Genomic DNA, 16,080 nt, shown 5'->3' with positions numbered 1-16,080 from the left:
CGCTGGATCCACGCGCCACACTGCCGACGAGCCTCATCCCCATTTACAGACTCAGAATGAAATCATTTCTGTTTATAACAATAATTGTTGCTGTAGGACTATGTTCCGCAGGAATTAATGATCATCTCTCCCACAAAGGAGAACATGGAATTAATTCCTTTTTAGGCCTCTCCTATCCTAGCTAAGAAAACCAACCAAAGTGCCTGCTGGGTGTGTGCCGCATTACCCAAATATGTACAGGGAGGACTTCCTATGGGAACCATTCCTTGGCGTCGCGAGGAAGTCATAGGCATGATCATTTGGAGGGATAATTTAGGAAATTTTAATATGACAAACTATGGGGGTTGCCATAACACGACTTTAACCTGCACAACATTACAATATCTACAGGAGCGAGGCTTAGAGCCCACGAGTTTCACAGGCTCTTACGCTCCTAAATATAACAGAAGCCATACACCACCATACCTGACTCTAAATAAGGAACGTGAGGGAAACATATGTTTTCAGCACACTAATGGTCTGCACTTGGTTGGATGGAGTCGTTGCAACCTTACCATCGCTGCAAATATATCCACCTCTACCTTCCAAATTCCAGGATGGGATCGGCACACCCCACAATTCGGTATAAGTTTCTTATTTTCAGAGGCATGGGGAGCGCCAAACGGAACATATTTCATTTGTGGAAAACGAGCCTACCCATGGTTGCCAGCCCAGTGGTCTGGCTCATGTTATTTAGGATATGTGGTTCCTCATATCTGTGTTCAAATCCACAGCCCCTTCGGACCTAACCACAGACCACAAAGAAAATTGGCTGATTGGGAATATTATTTAGGTATAATATTTCCACAAGCCGGCATGAACTTTCTGAGTCGAGAGTTAATTCAAATGGCCTCGACTTTAGAAGAATTAGCAAATTCTACCTCATCTAGTCTGAAGGCTGTTAATGATGAAATGGTAGCCCTCAGAACAGTGGCCATGCAGAACCGACTAGCTTTAGATTATGTACTGGCGGCCCAAGGAGGAACTTGTGCAGTAATTGGCACTGAATGCTGCACATATATTCCTGAAAATTCTGAGCACATCTCAGATCTGGCCCAACACATTTACAATGAGGGACAGAAATTTCAGTATGGGTAAAGTCTGTGTTTGGGGCCTGGGGTGGAACCTTTTTATAGTGTTTATCCGTAGGAGTAGTATTGTTTATATGTATAATTGTAATCATCACATTCACAAAAAAATGTATCACATCTTGCTATAACCGTGGAACGTACAATGACATGGCAATACATACCTGTTCGCCAAGAAAGGAAAGATCTGCCCTGACATTGTATTTATAAAAATAGGCTACACTGACGTATGCCATATTTTATAAGGGGGGAATGAAGAAAGATGTGAAGACGGGGGTTTGAATTTAATCCTTTCTGTAGGGGGTTTAGACTTCTAAGTCACAAGCTGGGGTTTATGGCAGGAAAGGGGGTTAACTGATAAGGATTGCAGATGCAAGCTAGGAACCCCCCTGGGTGTAATGTTAAACTGACCATTTGCCCAGAACATCGTAAACTGGCCAAATACCATGAACCCCCCTCTTTACCATCAGACCGAGTGACGTCAGAAACGGAGAAGAAAACACTATATAACCCAAAAGTTTGTAACAGTACGTGGAACAATACTTCGGTTTTGTTGTTTCTTGCGGGAAACAAGACTTCGGCTTTATTGTTCCTTGCATGCAATAAACTCATCTGTTTTACTTCATCTCGGGATCAAGAACCTTATTTCTTCTGTTACAACAACCAGAACTATAACAGTCCTTAACACTTAACTACACCATTCCAAACTAACACTAAAGAAACACTAGTATATACTGGTATAACAAATATAACCAAACATAATCATTAACTGAGCAGTCACTGGGAGCAAATCTCCTTCCCATCCACAAAGGCCCTCGCTCCCACAAAGTAGGCTCTCCTCCCCTCTCTTCTGGCAGCTTCAACCTGGGGCCACAGCTGGTTCCTGGTACTCCTGTCCGCGGCAGACAGGTCCTCTGCAAACCTCAGTTTGTTCCCATTCAAATACTCATTCTCCCTCGCCGCTCGCCACAGCATGTCCCTCGCCGTCCTCTTGGTGAACTGTATTATAATCGATCTGGGGCGCACTTGCCCAGACATGTTCGCTCTCCCGAGCCTGTGAACAAAGTCAATGGCCGATATTACGTCCTCCTGGTCCGGCAGGGTCCTTTTACAGATACCCTTCACTGTTGCAACAAGGTCCTTATCACGTTCCTCTTTAACTCCAAATAATTTTAAATTCCATCATCGACGGTATCTATCTACATCGTTCACTTTCAATTCAAGTTCTTTAATATGCTTTTCTTGTTTGGTATTTACTTGTTTAAGAACTTTTACTTCACTCTTTAAGTCTTCAACCTCTTTAAACACACAGTCCATGGACTTTTTAAGACTTTCGATTGCGACTGTATTAGATCAAATCATTTCCTTCAGCTCACCCATGCTCTGTGCCATCATGTTGAAGATGTTGGTCTGGAGCTCCTCCAGCGTCAGGTCGCCCCTTCCTCTCTTGGCTGCCGGGGTTTTCACAGGTGTGCTGGGCAGGGACTCCGGCTCTTCCTCTGGCAGCTGAGTCTCACTTGGGCTGCGAACGCTCGCGTACGAGCGCATCTCCAGCACTCTTTCCACGTCCCCTCCAGCTGCTTCACTTTTCCCTTTAGTTGCCATCAATTTTCTTGTAGTGCTATACATATACGATTGAGGTTTCTTAGACTTCTCCTTCGAAGACCCAGCACTCTCTTTTGTTTTCCCAGTGTTACTCATATCGAAATTCTTAAACCTAAAAAAAAACGTTTTTTTTTCTTTCAATTATAACTGAAGTTTAAACAAGTAGTGTTAAGTCCTTATTTTTCTGTAGTCAAAAAAAGCAAAAATTAACATTCAGGTCATGAAAAACTCAAAAAAAATCCTCAACCACTAAACTTTACCTCCCACCTGAGCGCCATCTTGAACGCCCCTACCACCAGAGAATGCTCACGATTTCGGAAGCTGTCTCCGGGACGTGCTGATTCCACACATCCTGAATAAATCATGATATTGTTAGTTGCTGTAGCTAGACGTTCAAATGAGTTTCATGGCCAGATGGACTGTTTCCTCCAGCGGTATAGTATTGCAGTGAGACAGCACGATGCCTGCAAGACTATGTCACGCTAAACGCCACAGATTGTGTTTGTCCGTTCATGTCAGTCATCCTGCAGCCACGGGAAGTGGGACACAAACATGCCGCAATGCTTTCAAGACGTTAGGATTTGTTTGTGCAACATCCGAGAAGAGTACTTGTGGCTTGAATGTGAACTGTACGTGCCCGCCCCCTTTCCTCTGTAGTGCATGAGTTCCTCCCGGCATGCCCTTCGTCATTGTTCTGTCATCTTGTATTTAAAGGGTTGTATTTCTGCTGCTGAAAAGAATCAACGGGTTTCTTTGTTCCCAACGGAGCCCTTGTCTGTCATGAAATTCTTCAAAACCTCAAGCTAGAAGAAGACGACAAATATGAAGCGTTACAGCAACGACATGCCATGAGACGATTGATAACGATTTCCATAGGATCCCCGCGGTTGCCTGGCAACCGTCAGCTTTGCGCAGTGGCAGTATCGTAGCCTGTGAGGTTTAGCCGAGGCGGGATTATTGCTAGTTGAAAACTTTTCCCAATACCCCGCTTCCGCCGGTTTGCAATACAATCGGCAAAAGCAATTTTTGACAGTCTCGTTAGAGACTGAGCAAGGTGTTTAAAGACAGATTTGGTCATGGTGACATCATGGTAGAAAGAAGCGAGCTTGTTCCCAGTGGGCATTGATTCGTCGAATATACGTATATTTACGGTGAAATTACGGCTATACGTATATATACGTCGCCTCGAAGTATAATCAACGTCGAATTGCAACCGTAAAATTGACGACATTAACAAACGCATATATAACGTCGAAAACACATCTAACACAGTGCCTGAGGCTTTTTACTGTATGTATCGTGTGTGCCGCAACTAGGAGTATACGGCACTCTGCACAGTGTACGAAGTAAATTATTTTCGCAGCAATTAATTTACACGTGTATAATAAATATAGTAAATATAATAAATTAATTACTGCGAAAATAATTTACTTCGTACACTGTGCAGAGTGCCGTATACTCCTAGTTGCGGCACACAATCAATGCCCACAGCTTGGCATACAAGGGTTTTGCTGAGGGGGTCTTGCCACCTGCCTGAAAAAAAACAGTAAAATGTTTGAGTGCCTATAGAGTTTCTATTTTTATTTTCTTGACAAAAGTCCCCCATCAGTGCGCGGTGCCCGAGGAAAAATCTGTAGGGGGGCGTCTGAAATTCTGAGGGGGGAGTGATATTTCAGTTGAAACGGAGCTGTACGGTGCAGCTACCCAAATGAAATCTCGCAGCTATGCCATTGATTAGTGCTTCATGATAGAAGATAATGACTAGCAATCTGGTATTTGCGATGAAGTTTAGTTTCACATTTTTCGTCACTCTCAAGGTTTGTATTGCCTGGAGCGAAAAGTACCATAAGCGTTCATTTTTGCAGCTACATGGACGTTCTGAATCGTTAAGAAAAAAATGTTGTAAAACCAACAGAAAGCACAGACTGCTATAACTAGTCCTAGTTATAAAACGATTTTAAGTATAATGATAAACTACTGCAAGGAATCGGTCCACCTGAGCAAACAGGATCGTAATGTTGACACTCAATAATATGTGCAGTTCCTGGACGGATAGCCCTCCTGCCTATCAAACAGACTGAGTGACTGTTCGTGTCATTTAGTGTTGTCTGACCATTGACAAAGTACAACTATTTTTTTAGGGTGCAAATTAAGTTAGGTAAAACTTTTTGCCCAAAACTGAAGGGGCGACATTCCCCCCTCCCCCCGTGATGCCAGGCCTGTCCCCATCCTATTCCATAATGTCATTATATATAATACCATACAACAGTGACCGATCCTTACTTATTGCATGCGTTAAAATTGCACATCAGCTCATAGCAGCGATGTATTATCAATGTTAAATTTCAACCATAATATCGACAACATTAATAAACGCATACGTTGAGAAAATATCGAACCCAGCATATTTTCCGCTTATATACCACAATGCATTGCTAGTATTCGTTGGTCACCATTTTGGACACGTTTTTCAAACGTAAAAGTATATCCGAAAATATCTCAGCAATCCTCTTTTGACGAGTAAGTATGAACAATAATAATACTATCTGAATACATACAGATCTTTCTTAATATTATTTTGATTAAAATAGTATGTGAATAAGCAAAAAAATGGCACATAAAATAGTGTGAATGGGGAAGATGACACAAAATCGTTTTGCCGTTTCTCTTATTCTTATTCTATGTTGTACTTTCAAACTTTGGGTACTCTTTAATTAGGACAGACTTTATTGCTCAACTGCTATGATGCAAGCCAAATTTTATACATTTATTTCAGCTTTGAGCTTAGTAAACCGTTCATTTTTTAGATTATACTAAAGAAGATATTAATCATCATTTATTTGGGAAGTAATATTATATAATTTTCTCCTAGCTGCGGTGCTGAAGTCCCACCCTACATCAACAGAAAAAGAAATAAAGGAGCACGCAATGTGTTACTTGAAGAATGCATATGCAAGGCAGGGGGCCAGGAGATCTGGACTCTGAAAATAATAGGTTTTTGGTTCTAACTGTTAGGACAATTAGACAGGGTTTGCAAATAGTGGACAAAAATCGTCTTAACTTCCATTGTAATATTTTATATTTTATGTAATATTTTTTTCTTGGAAATATAGAAGTTGTACATTTTAAAATGTATATTTGAATCAAAATGTGGTTTTGAGTTAGTGTGTTAATGTAATTAGTTTTGTGTTTGTCATTACTATACTGTATATTGCCATGTTACCAGAATTTGTAGCTGAAGTTTAAGACTAGTTGTGTTTTTATGATTATTGCCCATATGTTGATTGTTGATTGATTGTATACAATGTATAATTTGAAATACATATGTTTCAGGTGTGAATGTGTATTTTCAGAATACATTTCTAAACCTAATCATTGGCTTGTTTTACTTGTTTCTACACCTATAAAATCTATCTTTGATGTATAATAGACCTCTACCCATATACGTATAATAGACCTCTAATGTTATCCGTATAATAGACCTCTAACCATATACGTATAATAGACCTCTAAAGTTATCCGGAACTCCAACCATATATGTATAATAGTCCTCTAAATTTATCCGTATAATAGAACTCCAACCATTTATGTATAATGAACGTCTAAATATAGACGTATAATTGACGTTTAACTTTAGACGTATATTAGAATTTCATTCTAGACGAATTGTAGACCACATTTAGACGTCTAAGATATGCGTTTAATAGACGTATATTATACGTCTTTTGCCCAATGGGTTACGTCTCAACAGAAACGCTCTTTAGCTCTTTCAGCGTTATGCAGAGAACATCGTCTGTCGAGATCACTTTTGAGTCAGCGCGAAACGCCGTGTGCTGTCAGTTTGATTTCATATTGCTCGTAGCGGCGCCCGGCTTTTGTCTGTCAAACGTTAGGTTGCGCTTCTTCATGCTGCATCGTCGGCATGAGTGGAGCTTTATAAACGTCTGTACTTACTGCGCCCCATAAGAAATCGTTTGTCCCCGTTCAAAAGAGATTGTGCGATGTCCTGCAGCAAACCTTTGACAGTTTGAAAAGAGGAATTTATTCTGCTTCCTGTGCGTGCAGTAGTTACAAAGTTGAACGCCTTTACACGATCTGCTGCAGTTTTCAGTGGGCGGGCTTTGTCAAATGGCTTGGAAAAACGCACTGTGTTTCGGCTAGGGAAACATCATGAGCAGTGTCCTGCATGTTTTCTGTGTATAGCTGTCTTTTAACGCATACAGCATTCATTCGAAATCATTGATTTCTCCAATTAACAAGGGTCCCTTAAAGGATGAGTCAAAGTAACGTCTAATCGGATTAGTTTCCTTAGAGCTGGTTCAGAGTTTGCTCAAGAGTTTACCTTTCACAGATGCGCAAAGAAGAATGTTGGGGGTGCACGCTTCAAGGCGCCTTACAGCTGTAGGGAGTGATTCGAGACGATTCATGGCGTGTGCTCGTTCCCATATATCGTACGACCCGGGATGCAGTGCTAGGATGACGTACAATACCGCTTGGGCACGTAACGGCGTTATATGCAAGTGCAGGACGTGAGGGTTTTCGTTTGTTTGTTTTGTTTTGCTCTGCTTTGCTTTGTTTTGCTTTCCATCGCGTTGGTAAGAGCGTAAATAAAAAGGCGATTCCTGCATCTACCACTAATGTAAGAGCTATTTCAAGTGCGACGTGGTGCGGCTTTTCAAATGCTTGTGGGCATTTCTCTGTTGTTGATTCTTTTTTTGTGTGTAACAAAGTGGCATTTTCATGTCCGGACGGGGAGACTTTATCATTCCGACATGAAGCCACCCTTAAGTCCTCTGAGGCGTGTCTGTCTGCAAGGCTTGTATTTTGGAAATGTTTTTTTGAAACGGAGAACGACTTTGAAATAGGCTTCCGCCGGCGCCTCGCGATCCAGGTAAGATTGTAGCAAGAACGCAGCGGCGGTGGGGCTTGCTGTAGTCGTGGCTGAGTGGTTAAGGCGATGGACTAGAAATCCATTGGGGTCTCCCCGCACAGGTTCCAATCCTGCCGACTACGTTGTCCGCCTTCAGTCGGTGTGTTTCGGCACAAGCAAAGAAGCGCGCCTCTTTGCTGTTCCTGGTGGTTTTAAAACGCCCAATCGCTTGTACCCGCTGCCTTGGAAATAAGTTCTTCAGCGTCCGCAAATGGCATTTTGCAGCTGGAAGCATATGTCGACGCGTTTTGCACAGAGCACCAAAAAAGCGTCTTTTTTGAAGGCCCAGGCACTGAGCATTGGTGGTTCAGTGGTAGAATTCTCGCCTGCCATGCGGGAGGCTCGGGTTCGATTCACGGCCAATGCAGTGGCTTTTGCAGCGAGCGGCTCCATCACTTGCATCCCCTTGCAACTCGCAACTGAAAACCCACTGAAGCTAAGCAGGTGTGAGCCAGGTCAGTACCTGGATGAGGATGAGCTACAGGGAAAAACAAAGCTTCCAGCTGGAAGCGGTGTTAATGGTGCCGGCGGGGGGGCGCTCACCCTGAGGTCTGTGCGGGTCCCAATGCCCCAGTATAGTGACGGAGATGCTGTGTTGTAAAAGGGCGCTGTCTTTTGGATGAGATGTAAAACCGAGGTCACAGCGCTCTGTGGTCATTCAAAATGACCACCAAAACCTTTGACAAAAGCTCTTGGTAATTGATGGTCTTCAATAATGCTTCTCCTTTAGGTACATTTTAAATCAGCTGAAAAATGCTGTGAAATGGGGGGGCACTTCAGGCCAGTGTAGGATTTGGGTTACAAGAACCATGAAACTGCACGAGAAAGCCCGTACACTGAATTACACGGCTTTCTATTCAAAGGAGGACAAAAGAAATTCCCTGAGTTTGATTTTTTGCAGCACAGAGAGGAGCACTGTCGTGAGGCCGGTTAGCTCAGTTGGTTAGAGCGTGGTGCTAATAACGCCAAGGTCGCGGGTTTGAGCCCTGTACGGGCCAGGTCTAGGTCCAGGTCCCTGTTTGTGAAACAGGCAAATGACTGTCTCAGGGGCCCATTCCTCATTCTCAAGACACATGTATGCAGTATGTACACCGTGCATTGAGCAATAGGGACTGAATACACCACAGGTAAGGTTAGAAGTCATTCTGAGGTGCCACATGTGAGGGATACAGCTAGGCATCCGAAATGTAGGGTTTGAGACCCTTCAGGAGTACTGCATCCTTTGAGACAGACCCTGTTAAACAAATGATCATTTCTTTCGGCATTAGGGACTAAATATACTAAACATATGATGCTAAAATGTTATTTTCACATATATTAATGTAATAAATGATTGCTTATGCTTTATAAACAAATCTAATTCAAATAAAAGCTTAAGTTTTGTATTTATCTTGTACCATAGAACATGATTTTCTTTGTATTTCAAGCCCACAAAGTGTCCAAATGACGCACTACATGATATAAGGAAGATTATCACATGCATATCGGTATTATCTTTCTTATGAAAATGCATTCCTTTCATTACCTTTTACTTTTTAAAATGAACTCAAATTGAGTATAATGTAATAATTTAAGTAGAATAGATTCTAATAATATAATGATCCAGTGTTTTGCACTACTTCACTGCTTCACTGCTCTATGCCATCTGGAAATAAATCCTCAGACTGCTTACTGCCCTGGGCATGTACCAATAAATTAAAGGAGCACATCTGTTTATCACTGCGTTGAAGCAGGAGACACACAGTCTCTGCAAACACATCCTAGATACAGTGTTCCAGCACCTTTGACCTCATCCAGAACGTATCATTTCTTGAAAGGGATTGCTGTCCGAATGCACATCTGCATCCCAAACAGAATCTCTAGTAAAATACGATCATTTGTGAAACAGGCAAATGACTGTCTCAGGGGCCCATTCCTCATTGTCAGACACATGTATGGAATGCTTTCACCGTGCATTGAGCAATAGGGATTAAAAACACCGCAGGTAAGGTTAGATGTCATGTTCTATGATCATTTCTTTCAGCATTAGGGACTAAATATACTAAACGTATGATGCTAAAATGTTATTTTCACATATATTAATGTAATAAATGATTGCTTATGCTTTATAAACAAATCTAATTAAAATAAAAGCTTAAGTTTTGTATTTATCTTGTACCATAGAACATGATTTGCTTTGTATTTCAAGCCCACAAAGTGTCCAAATGTTCTATGATCATTTCTTTCATCATTAGGGACTAAATATACCAAATGTATGATGCTAAAATCCTGAAAAAAGGATGTGCTCCATCTCGTCAGTAGATTGGATTCCAAAACTGATTTGGGTCAATATACATTACCTTTGAAATTAAAGTACAGTCTACTGTAGGGAACCATCAACTTAGAAAGCATTGGCCTTCCCTGGGGGTCAGGTAGGTGCAAAAGATAAACCTTTATCCTATCTTTATCTTAAGATAAGTGGCCAAGCAGTATTTTTCCAAGTTTCACCAAGCACATCATGTTGCCATAGTAGACAAAGTTCTATAAAATGTTAAATAACTTTTAAAAAAAGTATCTTGGTCTTACAGTACTGTACAAGGTGAATTAAACTGTCCCTGGTAATAAAAAGTAATTAGAAGCATCTCAGAAACTTTATCTCTAGAAACATTAGCTGTTTTATATCATGTAATTTAGTGTGATGTTGTCAGAATTCAAGGACATTATCACACACAGAAATTGGTTCAGTTAAATCTAAAAAACACAGCTAAACATGGGTTTAAATGTAACAGAAGTCTCACCTCTTGTCAAAAGATTTAATTCAAGAAGCGATGTAATAAATGATTGCTTATGCTTTATAAAGAAGCTTAAGTTTTGTATTTATCTTGTACCATAGAACATGATTTTCTTTGTATTTGAAGCCCACAAAGTGTCCAAATGATGCACTACATGATATAAGGAAGATTATCACATGCATATCGGTATTATCTTTCTTATGAAAATGCATTCCTTTCATTACCTTTTACTTTTTAAAATGAACTCAAATTGTGTATAATGTAATAATTTAAGTAGAATAGATTCAGGTAGGAAATATAGAGTCATGATGTTTATGGCTGACATCATTTCACATGGGTGAATTTTAAGCTAAGAAATAAAAACATTTACAATGAAGATACCATTGCTTAATTTTAAATGCCTTTAAAAAATAAATACCTCCTGAGAATAATTTGCCACTCCCAGATCCTTGGTAAGGTACTGTTTGAATCCAATCAGGAGAGGAGCATCCAGGGAGTGCTTTCTATAGAGTCCAGCTTGGGCCACTCTCTTCCGGCCTGCTGATACTTTTTAACTACTCAGGGCCTGTAAGGATATAAAACACCGGTTTAAACATTTTATACCTATAAGACAAATTAGAATTTTAGTAAAAAATAGATACATCTGAAAAATAAAAAAGTCTTACTGCTGATAGAGTTCTTCAGAGCTCACATCTTCCCCTTCCTTATCCGCTTCTGTTTCAGTTTCTAGAGCAGCCTCTGGCATCTCTTCCTCCTGGACAGCGGCCTCTTGCTCAGGGCCGCTGGAATGCAGGTAGATTCTTTTCAACATGCTTTTACATAATATGTTGTAACAATGATTTCAAAAAGAAACTACAGAAGCCTTACAGATTAAAAATATCTCACCTTGCCAATGTGTCTTCAGGCTTCCCATGTACAAAAAGGCCCAAGGACTCTAGCAGTCTTACAACCACTATCCTGTTTGCCTCACCAGACACGATCTCTATTCTGTGGTAATCCACGATGACCCCGTTCTTCAGGTGATTCATCATGTCCTCCCTCGCCTGTTGAGAGGCCATCCTGATCTTTTCTGCCGTGGCGTGCTTCATACACGCCCTCTTCAAGTGAGCAGGAAGCTGATCAAGAGTATTCAGGTACATCTTGCACACCAGGGGAATCCGCGCGGGTTTCCTTTGAAAATAAATAATACCATCTGTGTATAGAAACAAGACTGATTTCTTAAATTATCCTTAATTTTCTCTCTCATAGTTTGAGCATAATGATTTTATTGCATTTATATAAGAATTGCTCATTGCTCCTAAATAAATAATGGTTTCATAAAAAAGTGAACACTTACTTGGTCTCAGTCACAGACTTTCCAATAGAAGCCATTGTGGAGTTCAGCAACTGCAGGTCCTAGAAGTGGGGAAAGAATTTTAAAAGAGAAATTGAATTACAATACAGAAGGAATGGCTGAGGGTTCACTGAAATATATAAATATACAAATTCCAAAGACTGAGTCCATATAGAAACAACTACCTTTCATTTTCAGTATAAGAAAAAAAAACATTATCTTCCAAAGCATCATAAAATTGTCCCTTCTTCCAGACTCTACTTCTCTCTTGTAGTAGTATAGCAGACCTTTCCAGGTGAGCAGATCACAGAGTCCGAAATGAGCTTCCTCCATCAAGCAAAGTACCTGAACATGACTCTGTCTTCATAAAAGCGCCCCTGTAATAAAGAAATTAAATCCGAAATCAAGAGGACAGTTGCCTACTGAAATACAAGAAGTCATCAATTTTAACCTAGCAACACATTAAAGGCTGCATCTATACAAGTACGATTCTAGAAATGCTCACCAGATTACGTTTTAAGAAGGAACTGCGCCTCAGGTTCCGCCGAGATCTTAACTCGGATGGCAGGATTCAGAGTCCGGAGTGCGGACTGATGGCGCACGGAGGGTCCATATACTGTGGATCCCTCAGTGATCTTCCGCGTATTCAAACCGCCAGCGTGTGACTCCCCTGTCCCCGTAACCTCATTGCTCTGCTCTCTCCTCTGTGCAGCTGAGCCCGACTCACGGTAAAATGGAAAAAAATATGCCCTCGACGTGAGATTTATTCTGGAGCGAGCCAGTGTTGCGCATAGCTGCCTTCAAAGCAGTTAACCCAGGTTCGATTCCCGGCCAACGCAGTTGCGAATGTTTTCAAATGCTGTCATGAGCCTTGGATTGTGACTAGCAAAGCGAAGCCTTTTGAAAGAGCTAAAGCACTGCAAAACGGAATTGAAGGAGAATCTTACAGGGGATTCTGAGCAGTGTCTGCATACATGCAGTCAGATAAAGGTGCTGAAAGCTTGAGCTACTCTCAATGTCATGCTGCCCTTCCCCGGAGTAAATCTGTTACATTGAAAGAATGCTTCTGGCAGGTTCAAAAAGGGACCCTTGTTAATTGGAGAAATCAATGATTTCGAATGAATTCTGTATGCGTTAAAAGACAGCTATACACAGAAAACATGCAGGACACTGCTCATGATGTTTCCCGAGCCGAAACACAGTGCGTTTTTCCAAGCCATTTGACAAAGCCCACCCACTGAAAACTGCAGCAGATCATGTAAAGACGTTCAACTTTGTAACTACTGCACGCACAGGAAGCAGAATAAATTCCTCTTTTCAAACTGTCAAAGGTTTGCTTTGCGAACGCTGCAGGACATCGCACAATCTCTTTTGAATGGGGACAAACGATTTCTTATGGGGCGCAGTAAGTACAGACGTTTAAAATGCTCCACTCATGCCGACGATGCAGCATGAAGAAGCGCAACCTAACGTTTGACAGACAAAAGCCAGGCGCCGCTATGAGCAATATGAAATCATACTGACAGCACACGGCGTTTCGCGCTGACACAAAAGTAATCTCGACAGACGCTGTTCTCTGCATAAAGCTGAAAGAGCTAAAGAGCGTTTCTGTTGACACGTAACAAGCTCGTTTCTTTCTACCATGATATCACCGTGACCAAATCTGTCTTTAAACACCTTGCTCAGTCTCTGACGAGACTGTCAAAAATTGCTTTCGCCGATTGTATTGCAAACCGGCGGAAGCGGGGTATTGGGAAAAGTTTTCAACTAGCAATAATCGCGCCTCGGCTAAACCTCACAGGCTACGATACTGCCACTGCGCAAAGCTGACGGTTGCCAGGCAACCGCGGGGATCCTATGGAAATCGTTATCGATCGTCTCATGGCATGTCGTTGCTATAACGCTTCATATTTGTCGTCTTCTTCTTCTTCTAGCTTGAGGTTTTGAAGAATTTCATGACAGACAAGGGCTCCGTTGGGAACAAAGGGCGTTGTGAGAAAACCGTTGCTTATTTTCAGCAGCAGAAATACAACCCTTTAAATACAAGATGACAGAACAATGACGAAGGGCATGCCGGGAGGAACTCATGCACTACAGAGGAAAGGGGGCGGGCACGTACAGTTCACATTCAAGCCACAAGTACTCTTCTTGGATGTTGCACAAACAAATCCTAACGTCTTGAAAGCATTGCAGCATGTTTGTGTCCCACTTCCCGTGGCTGCGGGACGACTGACACGAACGGACAAACACAATCTGTGGCGTTTAGCGTGACATAGTCTTGCAGGCATCGTGCTGTCTCACTGCAATACTATACCGCTGGAGGAAACAGTCCATCTGGCCATGAAACTCATTTGAACGTCTAGCTACAGCAACTAACAATATCATGATTTATTCAGGATGTGTGGAATCAGCACGTCCCGGAGACAGCTTCCGAAATCGTGAGCATTCTCTGGTGGTAGGGGCGTTCAAGATGGCGCTCAGGTGGGAGGTAAAGTTTAGTGGTTGGGGAGTTTTTTTGAGTTTTTCATGACCTGAATGTTAATTTTTGCTTTTTTTGACTACAGAAAAATAAGGACTTAACACTAGTTGTTTAAACTTCAGTTATAATTGAAAGAAAAAACGATTTTTTTTTAGGTTTAAAAAGTCTGATATGAGTAACACTGGGAAAAGAAAAGAGAGTGCTGGGTCTTCGAAGGAGAACTCTAAGATACCTCAATCGTATATGTATAGCACTACAAAAAAATCGATGGCAACTAAAGGGAAAAGTGAAGCAGCTGCAGGGGCAGCAACAGGGCGGAGGCGCCGCGCGCCCGGCCGACGTGTTGGACCGGTGCGCTTTACGTGCTGAAATAAACACGCGAAAGCCCCGAAATGTTTCCAGAGTGCTGTGCACTGGAGGTTTTTGTCTGGTGAAGACTTGCCTGGTGCTCCTCCGTGCAGATTGTTTGTCCTCCTCCAGTGCGGGACGAGCCAACACAAGGGAGCGCATTCGCCAACATCCAGGCACGCAATGCGATTTGGAAAGCAGCTCCTTTCCAAAGAGTTGCACACGAACGATCCTTCAGTCCCGCTCAGGGGGCACGGAACCCCCGCCACACATAGCTTCAAGTAGCGAGTCAGGCGGCGGGGCTTTTGCTTACGGCCACACCACCCTGAACACGCCTGATCTTGTCTGATCTCGGAAGCTAAGCAGCGTCGGGCCTGGTTAGTACTTGGATGGGAGACTGCCTGGGAATACCAGGTGCTGTAAGCTTTTGCTCTCCCGGCCAGCAGGGGTCGCCGTTGGTGCCGTAGGCTTTGGGAGGAAAACCTGCAGGATGGAAAGGTGATCTATAGCCTCATCTCTAGAGATGTTTTGTTGCTGTGGCATGTGTGTGACCCATATTCAAAAAAAAAAACCCGTCTGTAAAACGAATATCGAAGCTGCCTCTAAATCTGCAAATGAAGATGAGTCGATAAACCACTCGTTTTTCTTATAACTAGACATTTATTCATTTGTTACCGATTTCATTCATTGAGCACGGATACAATAGAGGTACAGCCATTCACTGTTTGACATGTCTGCACTGGTACAGAACCGAGCAATCAGAAAACGGGTGAAACTGTCTTTAGACTCAGCATACAGTACCGAGGCCCCCCATGACCAAATAAAGGCTAACCTCGATAATCAGCCTAAAGAACGCAGACTACAGCAAAACGACCGACTTTGAAAAGGGAATGAACGTCCGGAAGGAGTAGTGGAACTAGCTTGAGATGCTTCTCCGGACCCCTAACTAAAAGCCAGCGAGAACCAGCAGCGGCGTCCACTCCTGTCGAACCGGGATCCTTCCGCAGCCACGCAGCTCGTGGTGTCCTAACGCTCCCGTATCTGATTTTGGACCAAGCACATCAGGGGAGAGCGCGAACGCAGTCCCCCACTACCAGAAATTATGCAGTCGAGATTCCCACATTTGGGGAATTCGCAGGGGTCATCACAGCCGGAGTGCAATGGCCGAGCCTCGCCCTGGGTGAACCGATTTCGATTTTTAAGAACTTTATTTTCTTTTCACAAAAAAATACAGGAAAGCTTTACATTAATATACATACTTAAAACAGTATATATGATCACATCTCATTACATTTTGACACGGTAACAGTTACATAGCAACAATTTTCTTTTTTTCTGGTGCAAATCACATTCTTTATTTAAACATGATAATGTTTTTCACAGTTTCTTGAGATGTTGACCTATGCTCTCTATTTCCCACAGATTTTCTGCTTCCTCCCTCCCTTCTCTCCACAGATCTCTGAGGTAATAGTTCTCTCGGGTGATGA

General features: G+C 42.2%; 3 non-coding genes and 1 pseudogene across 3 annotated transcripts; 2 read left to right on the top strand and 2 right to left on the bottom strand.

The window, feature by feature from the left end:
- Positions 1–3,635: 3,635 nt before the first annotated feature.
- Positions 3,636–3,777, top strand: LOC138230214 (U4 spliceosomal RNA). Its single transcript, XR_011186249.1, has one exon. It is a non-coding gene; the product is annotated as a U4 spliceosomal RNA (small nuclear RNA).
- Positions 3,778–13,452: 9,675 nt separating this feature from the next.
- LOC138230186 (U4 spliceosomal RNA) lies at positions 13,453–13,594 on the bottom strand. The gene has a single exon (XR_011186222.1). It is a non-coding gene; the product is annotated as a U4 spliceosomal RNA (small nuclear RNA).
- Positions 13,595–14,900: 1,306 nt separating this feature from the next.
- Positions 14,901–15,019, top strand: LOC138230085 (5S ribosomal RNA). Its single transcript, XR_011186133.1, has one exon. It is a non-coding gene; the product is annotated as a 5S ribosomal RNA (ribosomal RNA).
- A 636-nt stretch (positions 15,020–15,655) lies between these two features.
- LOC138230164 (U1 spliceosomal RNA) lies at positions 15,656–15,835 on the bottom strand (annotated as a pseudogene).
- Between the last annotated feature and the right edge of the window lie 245 nt (positions 15,836–16,080).

This window comes from Lepisosteus oculatus, unplaced genomic scaffold, assembly GCF_040954835.1.
Source record: "Lepisosteus oculatus isolate fLepOcu1 unplaced genomic scaffold, fLepOcu1.hap2 HAP2_SCAFFOLD_48, whole genome shotgun sequence".
In the NCBI taxonomy this organism is placed as follows: domain Eukaryota; kingdom Metazoa; phylum Chordata; class Actinopteri; order Semionotiformes; family Lepisosteidae; genus Lepisosteus; species Lepisosteus oculatus.
The sequence above is the reverse complement of the archived record's forward strand: the minus strand, read 5'-3'. Positions and strand labels throughout refer to the sequence as shown.